Raw genomic sequence first — 13,258 nt, 5'->3', positions numbered from 1 at the left:
ATAGGATAATCAGTTTTAAACTAATTACAACACTGCAAATCTATTACATTTATTGAGCCTTGTAAGAATTAGATTTAGAATTAGAATTAGATTCAAATTTACACAGCAATACAATAAAATAGTAAATAATTTAGAGATGCTACGATCTGCTGTGCAGGACATTCAAATCATTCAAAAACTCTTAATAGAGTTCCCTTCTAAGGACTAAGAATCAAAACATATAGTACAGGGTGGCCCAGAAGTAACTGCCCACATGCAACCCTTAATTACAGTGGGTGTGGCATGCCAATCCCTCTTTTTCGCTATTGTCACCATAAAGTGAGAACACTTTCAGCTAGGACCTTTCTTGACATAAGGGTTTCACACCCCAATTGCTTAGATCAAACAGGACCAAAACTCTTCAAGAAGTATACGAAGAGAACGAAAAGGAGAAGAAGGATGAGTACTTGGAGAGAGTGTTGAACGTAGAGAAGGCCACTTTCACCCCAGCCGTATTTCTCACAACTGGAGGCATGTCCAAAGAATGTAAGCGGTTTCTAAATAGAGTGGCAGACCTCATCGCCAGGAAAAGAAAAGAGAGGTATTGCGATGTGGTAAGACATGTAAGGACAAGAATAAGATTCGCTATGTTAAGAACCACACTCATAGCTCTACGAGGGTACAGAGGAAAAAAAATGGACAGCAAATATGAGACACCCAAAAAAATATAGTATACAATAAATTAAATCAAGTGTTGCAATTGGCAGAGCACAATCGTAAATCCTGAGCAATAGATATCATCTATCCCTCGTAGCTCTTCTCCTCAGGTATCAGGTTGAAGGAGACACCACTATCAGAAGTCTCTTATAACCTCATCCCTGCCCCTATGATGGAGTAGATAGAATATTCAAACAATATACACATAATATAGCAATGGCCAATTGGTTGACTATAAGGTCATGGCCTGAACAAACAATTTTATTAAATAGTCAAGTGATGCTAAAGCAGAGCACAAATGTGTAATAAGTTAATAGATTAAAAAACTGATTCATGTGATGCATTACGCAGAGCACAGATAAAAATACTGATTCAATGATTAAAATTATAGCTGTGAGTGTCAATAAATTACTGTGTCATAAAAAAGGAACGATGTACACGTGATCTGAGATACCAATATCTCAATATCAAAAGGATAGTGTCTAGAAACATTCATAGTCCATGGTGGCAGGTATCAAGTTAAACGAAGTTACACTGACTGGCAATGTATACGATTGCCGTCTCCCTCTCTCACCCCTGACCGCTATCAGGGTGCTCCTGAGGATTGAGAATCTAATCCTGGTGCGCATGTAACACTGAATAGCCGCATAGTCTTCTCCTCTCTTCTGGGATAGTTTTTCAGCGAGTCTCTTGTGGTATCTTGTGGCTTGTGGACCCCATCCGCCATTTGTTGAGTATATAAGTGGGGTAAAGGTGCCTTTTTCCACCTGGATGATTCTGTTGTTGTACTTTTTCATTTTCCTCATTTCATGAGCTTTATAGATCTGTTCCATATCTTTTTTGTCATATGTGGGTGAGTTGGGGTGGGTAACACAGACATCAAAGAATGTTCGTTCAAATGTGCTCCAGAGACCTCGTGAGGATACATCAGGTGCAGCTCTATCAGCATTGGTACCAACAATTTCTTCATTATCAAGGGGTATCAATGCTGGCTCAGTCACTACATCTCTGCATACTTCACGCTGCAGCTCTGCATTTAGATCGCGGATGTTGTTGTGTCTCATAGAAACATAGCCACCTTTCTTGCATATAAGTGTGTGATTCACATTATTTCTCTCTCCACAAGCACAGTGAAATGGGGTGTTAGGGATCTCCCAACCATAACGCAAGTACAGAGCATCACGGAACTCAATCTTGTTCAGGGAGTAGCCAAATCTCTTCAATGGAAGTGCAGTAAGCCAACATCCTGAACCTTTCTCTTTGATGAACTGGAGAGATCTCTTTAGGTTGGGATCTCTTACACTGTCCTCTATTGATTTGCTAACCGTAAATAAGTGTTTCTCCTTGATTGCCTTGAGACTTTTTATAGTGTCATTTTGAATTGACATGTTGTAATGTTCAAGGGTGTTAAATTGCTGGTTGATAATCAGGTCTGTGAGGTCTTTTGTGATGGTGACTGAGGCTGTGAATTCTCTATTGCAGTTTTCAACTGGGTTGGAGATACCTAGGCCACCATGTCTGACTGGCAATGCAAATATGGAGCGGTCCAAGTCTGATACGTTCTTACCCAAGATTGCTGGAATAAAATCTGTTCTGATGCAATCCTCCAATGGTTGAAACAAGTGACTTATACCCGGGATGGTCCTCTGAATGAACGTCCACCGGTGACAAATTCCCTTAGTATATGCAGTCAAAGCAGCTTGGGGCTCCTCAACAGCAATTGATGACAACAGCTTGATGTCCTGACACCATTTATGGACTTTATCTGAGACATATTTGTTCTTAAAAGCTTCGCTGCCAATTGCTGCACCCAAATGGCGTTCTCCTTCAGACTCAATTTTAATACCAGTGCCTGAGAATACTTTCTGCGCAAGATCTAGGTCCTCGCTATTCTTCACAATCAGGACGGTCTTACTGGCTTTTGGGTAATATCCATACTTTGGTCCTTGCTCCAACAGCGTATCCCACCATATCTTAATACCTTCAATCTTTCCACCAGCACTACTGTCGTCTGCATACCAAGACTGTTTGCAAACACTGGGCTTGGAGGCTGTGGCTAGGTCATCTACTAGAGGCTTGATCCCTAACGCATAGAATGCCATTGCTGCTACATCTCCCTGAGTTGAACCTTCCTCAGACTTTAGTTGGTAGTGGTCCTCGGTAGTATTAATGATCAGGTCTGCTGGCTTTTGGTAGTGGTTCTTTAGATACTGATAGAGCGGAGGACAGATCTCATGAACATTGTGAAGGGCTGCTTCTCTATTAAGACGATTGAACGCATTATCAGCGTCAACCTTGTAGAGCATATAATTTCATTTCTTAATTTTAATTCTAATATTTCATGTTTTATTCCCGGACGGCTTCAAATTAACTCATACTAATTTCACAAAGCATTGCCTACAAGTTTCAACACTTCAAGTTAACACCTATTAGTAATACCTCCCTCACGAATTCATTCTCAGAAACCTTAAGACTAAGTAACTACCTTCACCTTTCACCGTCTTAACACTATCTTAACATCAGCCAATCACAATTGAGAAACACGACTCACATAACACTACTTTCAACTCCATAGCCGTCCGTGGCTACGATTGTAAAATAAGTCTGTCTGACCCGTTTTGAGAGATACGAATGAACTTGTGTTAAGTTCCCATATTCTAAAAAGCCTTTGTTGACTTTGTTGAACTCGAAGACCAGAGATTTTTGACCCTGCTAAAACCTCCATCACTGCGTACTTCGAATGTTTCGAACCCTTTAGGCGAGTCGTTGGACTAAAGGACGCAAACGCCGTACAATCATTTCAGACTTATCTGGACCCTAAGTCTCTAGCTATAGTTCAAGCTATGGACTCTGCTACCGAGGATGATTGGAACACCTTCAAAGACGAAGTAATCAGGGCTCTAAGCTCTCCTCGTGAAGCCGTACAAGCAAGGTTTGAACTAAAGAAAGCAAACCAACGAGCTGACGAGACCGTGGCCCAGTTTGGTGAGAGGCTACGAGACCTGGGAAGACTCGGTTACCGTTCTGACAACCAAGCAGCCATGGAATCAGCTCTGATTGACGCACTCTCGGGTGGAGTTCTCCGAGATGAAATCTCTATTGTCCTAATAGGGAACGCAGACGACACGTTTGCCAGAAATCTCGAGGTGGCAGTGAAATTGGACTGCGCTTATCGAGCCAGATCCACTCTTAAAGAAGGCGATGATATTACAGTGTCGGTACTAAAGAACGAGAGAACCACTGCAGCAGATACCATTACCGCTAGTAACAACTCATTCCTTCCCCAGCACCCCATTCGAAGACCTGAATTATACGCAAACGATGAACACTCTGACCACCCCTATCAACACCCTACTGCACATCAACCCGCTTTCTACTACGACCCGAATCCCATACGAAGTAACCAGCCTCAGAACTCTTACAATGACAATCTAAGAGATAACAGACATTCTGGGAGACCCACAGTTATCTGTTATGGATGTCAGAGACCGGGGCATTATATCATCGACTGTCCACTAAAAGATCCTCGCTCCAGTCCACCCAACCGGAACCATCGAAAGTTCTCGTGTCACTATTGCGGAATGGCTGGGCACATAATCCGAAATTGCAGAAACCGGGTTAGTGACCTAAGTAGGTTTCAATCACAGAGAGGATACCACAGTGAAACAGAATTTAGAGGGTATCCGGGAAAAGGCAACCACACCAGACCAGAACTATCTGAAACGAACGTTAGAAATTACGCCTCAAACCAGGATGCTCGAGTACATTTCGATGAAGCTCAGTTACATGGACAGCTCCCACCAGACTCACCCACCAACCACTGTACTAATCCACCCCTCCCGTACAATGGAATAAATGCATATTCTGATTATGGAGTCCATATGGACCGGCACCCTACAACCAAAGACCAGTGCAAGAATGGAACTGTAATACTCAAGATGCTGCTAGCAACGGCAGATTCTACTCCAAAACTACATCAACAGTCCCAAAAAACTAATTTACCCCTCCCCTAGAGGGAGGGAGGATCTACCGCCACATACGCTGAAACATGACACATCTGTGAATTCGTGCAATGGATATGTATATCTAGATGCTTCCATATTTGACATCCATACAACCTTTCTCCTAGATACTGGAGCCTCTATGAACTTAGTAAGCGAAGACTTCGTCAAAAAACATAATCTCTTATACCTGGTTAAAAACGCCACTTTCAAACTAGTGGGGATAACGGGTATGCCATTACAAGTTCTAGGAGTTATTCGGGATGCTCATGTCATTATTAAGGGAACTGTTTTCGAAATAGATCTTGTGGTTACATCTAAAATGAAAGAAGAGTGTATTCTAGGACAAATCTTCTTCGAAAAGTACGGGATGATCCTAGACTTTAATAATAAGACGGTGAGCAACTATTCCTTCATTGCTAATCTTTGCGAAAGACCACCCAACTCCCAAGAACCACTCTCTCCTGTCAAAGAACCACCTTCTCCTGTCAAAGAACCACTCTCTCCTGTCAAAGAACCACCCTCTACTGTCAAAGAACCACTCTCTCCTGTCAAAGAACCACCTCCCTCTCCTGTCAAAGAAGCACCCTCTCATGTCAAAGAACCACCTTCTGTTGTCAAAGAATTATTCTCTCCTGTCAAAGAATCACCTATTCCTGTCGGAAAATCACCTCCCCCAGGAGTCCAAAGAGACTCGAGCCTTGAAACTAAGCCGCAATACAGCGTCAAAGATTTAATATTAATGTTTGACCTTAAATCTCAAAAAGAGCATGATACTGCAGACACGCACACAAAGAAACAGAATAACTTCAAGAAAGAACCTCTCCCTCAACATGCTGTAGAAAATAACCCGGCTTTGAGAGAGAAAAGCCTGTCAAAGTCACCTTTGGTGAACCATACTGCCTTTGAAAGTCTCCCTACACAAACTTACTTTATATGCGTTGCGAACAAAGTGAAGACTAACAACGAAGATAAAATGGATACCGAATCAAAGGAATCCACTAAACAGGACTCCACTCCAATCAGGAACTCTGATACCCCTATTGATCCTCATGCATCCCTAAAAACCGATAGCACAGTATATTATAAATCCGGTGCTCATCTTGCTCCGGCCACGTACCACGATATAAAAGACTTGTACAATGTCGTAAGCAACAACATTAGTGTAAGTCAAATACGCCACAAGACTTTTCACGATAAAACGAGAAGGTTCCGCAGAACAGACAAAAGAGGTGACAAGGTATTGGTCCTGAAACCTTTATCTCCTTCCATCAAACATTACCGTAAATTCAGAAAGTACTACAGGGATCCGTGGTGCATCAAGAAAGTCTTATCTCAATGGACTTATTCATACACCAAATGACTGTGATAAATGTCGGTACCGGCCATCGGGAAATCAGTGACCTGGCTAAATAAGTCTGATCTCGAGTAATGCGGAGTCACCATGTGTAGAGGTTTGCTGTCACAAGGAGCTGGCGCCCTGAGTGGTCAGTAAACCCGCGCCAGACGCACATGGCTCTGTAACTTTACTACTGATTTCCCGTACCCACAGTACCTCTAAAATTATATCCTAATCAACCTTGAATTCCAACTCTCAAAAGACTCATTGCAACTACTGATCAGCCTACTTCCTAAAACGCAATGAGTATTAACTAACAATCACCTTTCACCTACAAGATGAATGTGTTAGACTCGGATTCTGAAACGGATACCGATTTGGACTAAAATTAATTTTTCTATTTAAACTTTTTAATCTGAAAGGGCGCCTAATGCACCCTGGATGATCAGTGAGTCGAATCACCTGATTATGTAATGTAACGAATTTTTTTTTTTTGTGTAACAAGAACGAATTTTAAAACGAAAGACGATTTATAGAAGTATAAGTGTAAAAGTTAACTTACGAAATGAAACGAATCGATATCGAAGGATAAGTTAACAGTGTAAAACACTAACATTTACGTATGTTTTACTCGTTTAAATTTTTTTTAAATGTTTATTAATTGATGTTTTGCAAAAACATCAACTGTAATACCTGTTATTTTATAATCCTAATACATTTTACTAAATTATTGGAGGGTCTTAAATTTTACTAAATTTCTGAACGGAAGATTGTAGAGCATATAATTTCATTTCTTAATTTTAATTCTAATATTTCATGTTTTATTCCCGGACGGCTTCAAATTAACTCATACTAATTTCACAAAGCATTGCCTACAAGTTTCAACACTTCAAGTTCACACCTATTAGTAATACCTCCCTCACGAATTCATTCTCAGAAACCTTAAGACTAAGTAACTACCTTCACCTTTCACCGTCTTAACACTATCTTAACATCAGCCAATCACAATTGAGAAACACGACTCACATAACACTACTTTCAACTCCATAGCCGTCCGTGGCTACGATTGTAAAATAAGTCTGTCTGACCCGTTTTGAGAGATACGAATGAACTTGTGTTAAGTTCCCATATTCTAAAAAGCCTTTGTTGACTTTACCTTTCAAGAAGTCAAACTAATATAACGAGTATCACTTTGTATTAGACACCTAAAAAAGTACTTGAACTAGTCCTCAAGATCCCGGTATAACACCAACCTCTACAACCTGTAGTATTGCTTCAGTGTCACTGTCTATGATGGAGTAGATGTGTATATATCTGATTGTTGATATTTCATATTATATAATACTAGAAAGCCCGTGGTAACAGGGACGAAGCTAGTAGTATTCTTTGAAAGAAAGTTTTAATCGCATCAAAAAATATCCATCTCAACCGAAGATACAGCCGATTTAAATATAAAACACTTTAAACACAACGTAATTACCACAAAACCGATCGAAATGACGTTAAAACAATCTTTGCACGTGCATGTGTGCATTAAAACACCGTTGCTATGGAACCTTTTGGTTGTTACCTAAATTCCTATTTCTTGTCTGATTTGCACGTGGGCGGTCGTACATACATTCTACATCAGAAATAATTCTTTGAATTATTATATAATATTGGTAGCAGTGGACAATTTCCGTTACCTCTGTATTGTGCTCTGCCAATTGCAACACTTACACTACTTTATTGTATATATACTGTTTGACACTTTTTCTTTCAGCTAGGAACTTCAAAGTTTCTAGACAAATTAAGTTTGATAATTGAAGTGCTTTCCCAAAATTTCAAGTTGGTCATCCAAAATTTAACAGAGTTATGACCCTTTTAAGATAATGCAGATAAAATTTCAAAATTTGCCCTATCAAACGAGAAGAGAGTAGACATCGTCAAGCTTCTCTGTGTCAACGGAAGCAGTTGGACAGCTGCTAGGAGTGCAGTTTCGAAAAAAATCGGGCAGGACAATACATCCCAAGACTGTTCATTATTTTTTGATAATGAAAGATTTTCAAATTTATATTATATATATGCATTCAAAGATTCAATTAAATCAAGTGACGCAATTGGCAGAGCACAATACACAGGTGCTGGTTCTATCCTTACGTCTTTACACTTTGCTTCTCGGAGGAAGAAAGCAGCAGTGTCTCTTATGGCATTATGGCGCATGGAAACGTATCCACCTTTACAATCAAGGGCGTGGTAGACACTGTTTACATTTCCGCAAGCAAATTTAGAGGGCACTTCTTTGATCTTCCAACCACTGTTGCGTCTTCATATTCAGGAAAATTCATGGAAAATAAATATAAGGGATTCAACATTGAATACAACTAGTTGTTTATGTATGATGTAGCGCTCGATGTTACAGTACAGTCAATCTTCGAGTTTGTTCTAAAAGGGCCTCCGACAGTTGAAACCAACTTCAATCAATGTATTTTTGGACACTAATTCCGAATTACCCCCTTACCCGAACATAGGGTTAAAATGCTCCCCTGGATGAGACATTGGCGAAAATCTGTCTCGATCACGTGATATTGCCGTATAAGAAAGTTAATCTAATTTCTCGTTAGGGTCAGGGTTTCAGCAAATGTTTTTGTTAAGGATTGGGTTAGGGTTAAAGTTGGGATCACATTAGAGGGTTAGGAATTCGAATAGTCTTTCAAGACCAGCTAGAGAACAGATTGAAATAGTTACGTGACAGTCGAGTGTAGAGTGATTAATCGTCATCTGCGGTATATATCACTTGAAATACAAAATATGCGCGCGGCACGTCAATTCAAATATGCGCGGCGCACTTAATTTTATTTTAATTTTAATTTTACATTTTATACATATTATTTTAACAAAAACAGTAATCACGCAGAAGGAAAAATGTATTATTGTTTTTTGCTCCAGGAGCATCCTTTATTATTATATGTTTTGCTTTAACCAGGGCCCTTTTGCTTGCAGTAGCGCGCGACCGCCGAAGGCAAATATTCTATTTGTGAAACATGCGCGTCACGCATTACGCGTATACACATGGCCATGTAAACTATATGTTGTACATTGAAACCTCTAATTTTTAAAGCGGGGTTTAATTGACGATGTCAATTCATCGCAGCTCGGCGAGGCACAGTAGTGCATTTTGCCTATCGTTGCTTGTCATACGTTGTAGGTTTACAACCTACCAGGACGCGCGCCGAGTTGGACTCGTCGACGGTCCAATATATGAAACAGATATTTTACGAGTATCACCCGTTAAGTCATACGTTGTATGACCCGCCGCGCACGAAGTGCGCGGCTCTTCCTGTATCGTCGAAGACGATACACTATTGTAAACTATAGTGAAGCGACAGTGGGGGTCACCACGTGATACAAATCGTTGCGAGAAGCATAATTGAGTGCGCGGCGCAGCACAGTAACGCATCGCGCTACAACTGCATGAGCGTCGTTCAGCATGGCAAATTTAATGCCAATCCTCTTAATAATTTTTAATCGTGTTTATATTAAGCTGAATATAATGAATTACTGGGCCTCGCTCAGCCTGTCATTCCGCCGAATCTTTATGTTTATGAATATAATAACCTGAGGTCCCCAGGTAAAGTATGAACAAAAAAATGTCCCCGGCTCATCTGTGGGACCAGGTACTTGGCACTACCGCAAGCTGCTGCCAAGTTGAAACCAAACAAAATCGTTTCTTAATATTTATGCAATTTAATCTTAATTTGTCCAATGTTTTGAAATCAAAATATTATTAATAACCAAGTGTGTTATCAGTTTATCAACTGCTTTGGATCTTCTGGATTGATATCATGATCATATTGGTTTATCATATAATTCAGTTAAAAATATAAGTTGGGGCAGTAGGTAGGTGGGGTAGGTAGAACGTAGACCTGGTGGGTTGCGTATACTTTACGGTCTGCTCTCCCCAAGATCAGCCTGCTTTTCCATTTTACCGTGAAGCCTAATTTCTAGTTTTTATAAATACAATGCAAGCGCATGTTTACTAATCTTAAGCATGAAATTGTGCTGTATATGAATGGTGATTTCGCTCTGAGAATCAGGGTCAGTAGCTCAATTGGTAGAGCAAGAGACGCGAAATCTCGAGGTTCTGGGATCATTCCCCAGTTGTCCCTAGTTTTTCAGAATTAATCATCGCATATAGACAGCATGAGAGTAGGCCTGGCCATCTCGAAGTGATAATAATAATTAAATGTTTCGCAGATTGGCAATTGATCGGTGTAGTTGGTGTTGTACACACTGCACTGATAATGATATCACGTTGAACGTGTAATGTAAATATAGTGTGGATACATGCGAATATATATTCTAAATAACTGATATAATCTTAATCTACTTAACAACTCAATAGTCCAAGTCACCATACCCATAGTATTCTCTTTAGTAATAGAATAACTTTAAATATTTTCAAATTGTTGCTATAATTGATTTAAATACAAATTTGTTGTTTTCTTGAATACCTTAATTCCCAAAAATTTGGGCGACCAAAAATTTGAGCGGGCCTCTCGGCCAAATTTTTTGCAGACCAAATTTATTGCATAAATCTTTTCCGTCTGCTAAATTTTTTGCTAACCAAACTTTTGGCATTTGGCCTGTGGCCCTGAAATCTATAGAAAGATGGCTTTTTCTTCATATCCAAGTGAAATAATATTTGAAATTTTAGTTTTCTAATCTGTCATTCATGGCTTGGCCAAGTAAAAAGGCTTATATTTTAAATGAATAGAAATAACTGGAATAGCTAACAGCTACTAATAAAACAAATGGCTAGAGGTACAGATAGCTAGAGATTTAAACAAGATCTGCAAATGGATTATCATCCACCGTAAAGTCTGATCTACAAGCATCAGTTATACCCGATTTCTCAAAGCCTTTCTTTATGTCATCTGGCCTCCCTTTTAAATATACAAAAAGTTCGTTGATCCAACGAGCGCGTACTTCACGGATCACTGTCAAGCGGGTATCAATTTTCACATTGTCTGATGAAACTCCTCCATTGAGCTGACACACTATGTTTTTCGCGTACCAATCTTCGTACTTATTGCGCATTAATTTCTTAGCCAGTCTAGGGGCTAAAGAGAGACTAAATATCACTATTGTATATCTATCATTTTGTACTGTGCCATCATCACTGTATTTTTTAGTAGTTACTGGGCAGATCGTAAATTTCATAATGTGAAACAACTCAGACTACCACCTACATGCTTAAAATTGAAAGCAAAATGACTGGAATAAAAAGGAATAATAATTAACTAAGGCAAATATCTAACTGAAATTTTAGTGGAAAATCGTTCATTTTTCGAAGAATTTGTGCCCAAATTTTCGGTCGCCCAAATGAGTTCAAATTTTCTGCCCAAATTTTTCGGGCTCAAATAAATTGTGCTCAATATAATGGCACACAAATTTTTGGGAACTAAGGTATGTTGTTTTCTTGAATTTGTTGTTTTCTTGATGCAAAATTGAATTATTGAATTGAATATTCCAAATTATATTTCAAATGTACAGGGTGGCCCAAAAGTAACTGCCCACATGCAACCCTTTAATATCTCACGTGATTCTTCTTAGAATTGCACAGAAATTCCAGAGATTATAGATATGGGTCAAACTAACTTAGATTTCCTGAAAGTTTTGTCAAATTTAATTAATTACAGTTGGTGTGGCACGCCTATCCCTCTTTTTCGCTATTGTCACCATAAAGTGAGAACGCTTTCAGCTAGGAACTTCAAAGTTTCTAGACAAATTTGGCTTGATAATGGAAGTGCTTTCCCAAAATTTCAAGTTGGTTGTTTACAATTTAACAGAGTTATGATAAGATATTGCAGATACGTGATCTTGGCACTTAATCAGTGATTTCATCACCCAATCAGTAATCTCATCGGGAGCTATTCGCTAACAAGCAACAATGAGACTCATTGGGCGGTAACGAGCATGTTGGTGAATGACGATCTGATCACTTTGAGTGAATACTGATAGTGACGTTCCTTAAAACCAAAGAAATTTGCGTTGTAGCACTTCGGTCGCTGTCCTATAAGCAGTTTCCAACCAATCAGGGCATTGATTGAGTGAAGGTATAACTGGTTAGTGCTGGATCACGTATCTTCAAGATCTTAAAAGGGTTATAACTCGGTTAAATTGTGAACAACCAACTTGAAATTTTGGGATTTAAGCACTTCAATTATCAAGCCATATATCACCCCCCGCGCGTGAGGGCACGTTTTTGCTAGTAATTTGCGACATTACTTTATGGATATCGAATCTCGCGACTTCAACGAAGTGCTGGGGACAAGTTTTCAATAATTCATAAACTTTTCAGTTCCTATCGTTTTAAGCATCGTTAGGGCTTTCCCAGAAACTAACTCTCATCATCCTAGGATAATCATGTGTCGCACAGCACTTGTTTCAGTAGAGAGTGTACTCGCCTTTACGAGAGAATGACGTGTACGTTTCGGTCACCTGCGGAAAAAGGAAGTGAGATATCGAAAATCTGAGATAAACCCGATCGATAAAATCCTTTCAGGTAGGTGCTAGTCAAGGTTTCATCTCTTTAGACATTAAGATGGCTTCAAACACCTCACAAAAAGTTTTCAAAAGTAAAATTGACTCGCGACCTACAAATACCACCATAAAACTTGCCCTCATATATTTTTGAGGGCAAGTTTTTGAGCGCGCCGCGTGACTTTGTCTCAGCAACAGCGAGTATAGTTACAATCTCGCAACTATGAACAGACAAGGAAAATATTGTATTAATATCTGTCAAAGGAATTTAATGTATTTTAACAACTTGTTCTAATAATGCTAATAACTAATCGATGAACCACATAAATGGTCGGCCCGGTGTGAGTGTATAGTATGGATTGTGCTCTGAAATGGGGCGCTGTTATTGGTTAATACATCGGCCAATCAGGATCGAGCTGGTTTGTGGCTGCAGTCCAAATTTAGGATCATATCTGATTAGGTACCTAATTAGTGATTATGCACTTTAAAGTAAGATTAACTCGGTATTCACAATCCACATTAACAATTGTCTGCAACCAATCAAGGTCAAGCTGACTACTCACTACTTAACGTGAAAATTATATTATATAGTGTTTGTATCATTATAAGACGACTCATGTTTCTGACATGTCACTTGTCAGTTAAGAGGTTAAATGAGAAGACAGTTAGACTCTCATTTGATGTACACATTTTTCTG

The 13,258-nt window shown here is 39.4% G+C and overlaps 1 protein-coding gene across 1 annotated transcript in view; it reads left to right on the top strand.

Annotated features, from left to right (window-relative positions):
- The first annotated feature begins 41 nt into the window (after positions 1-41).
- Positions 42-13,258, top strand: part of LOC134819414 (uncharacterized) — a 61,879-nt gene continuing 48,662 nt past the window's right edge. Inside the window, exon 1 of the mRNA XM_063829362.1 lies at positions 42-57. The gene's annotated coding sequence lies outside the window, so the exon portion shown is untranslated. The remainder of the gene's footprint in view (positions 58-13,258) is intronic.

This window comes from Bolinopsis microptera, chromosome 8 (assembly GCF_026151205.1).
Source record: "Bolinopsis microptera isolate Bmic1 chromosome 8, MBARI_Bmic_1.0, whole genome shotgun sequence".
Taxonomy (NCBI): Eukaryota; Metazoa; Ctenophora; class Tentaculata; order Lobata; family Bolinopsidae; genus Bolinopsis; species Bolinopsis microptera.
This window is presented reverse-complemented; position numbering and strand designations above follow the sequence as displayed.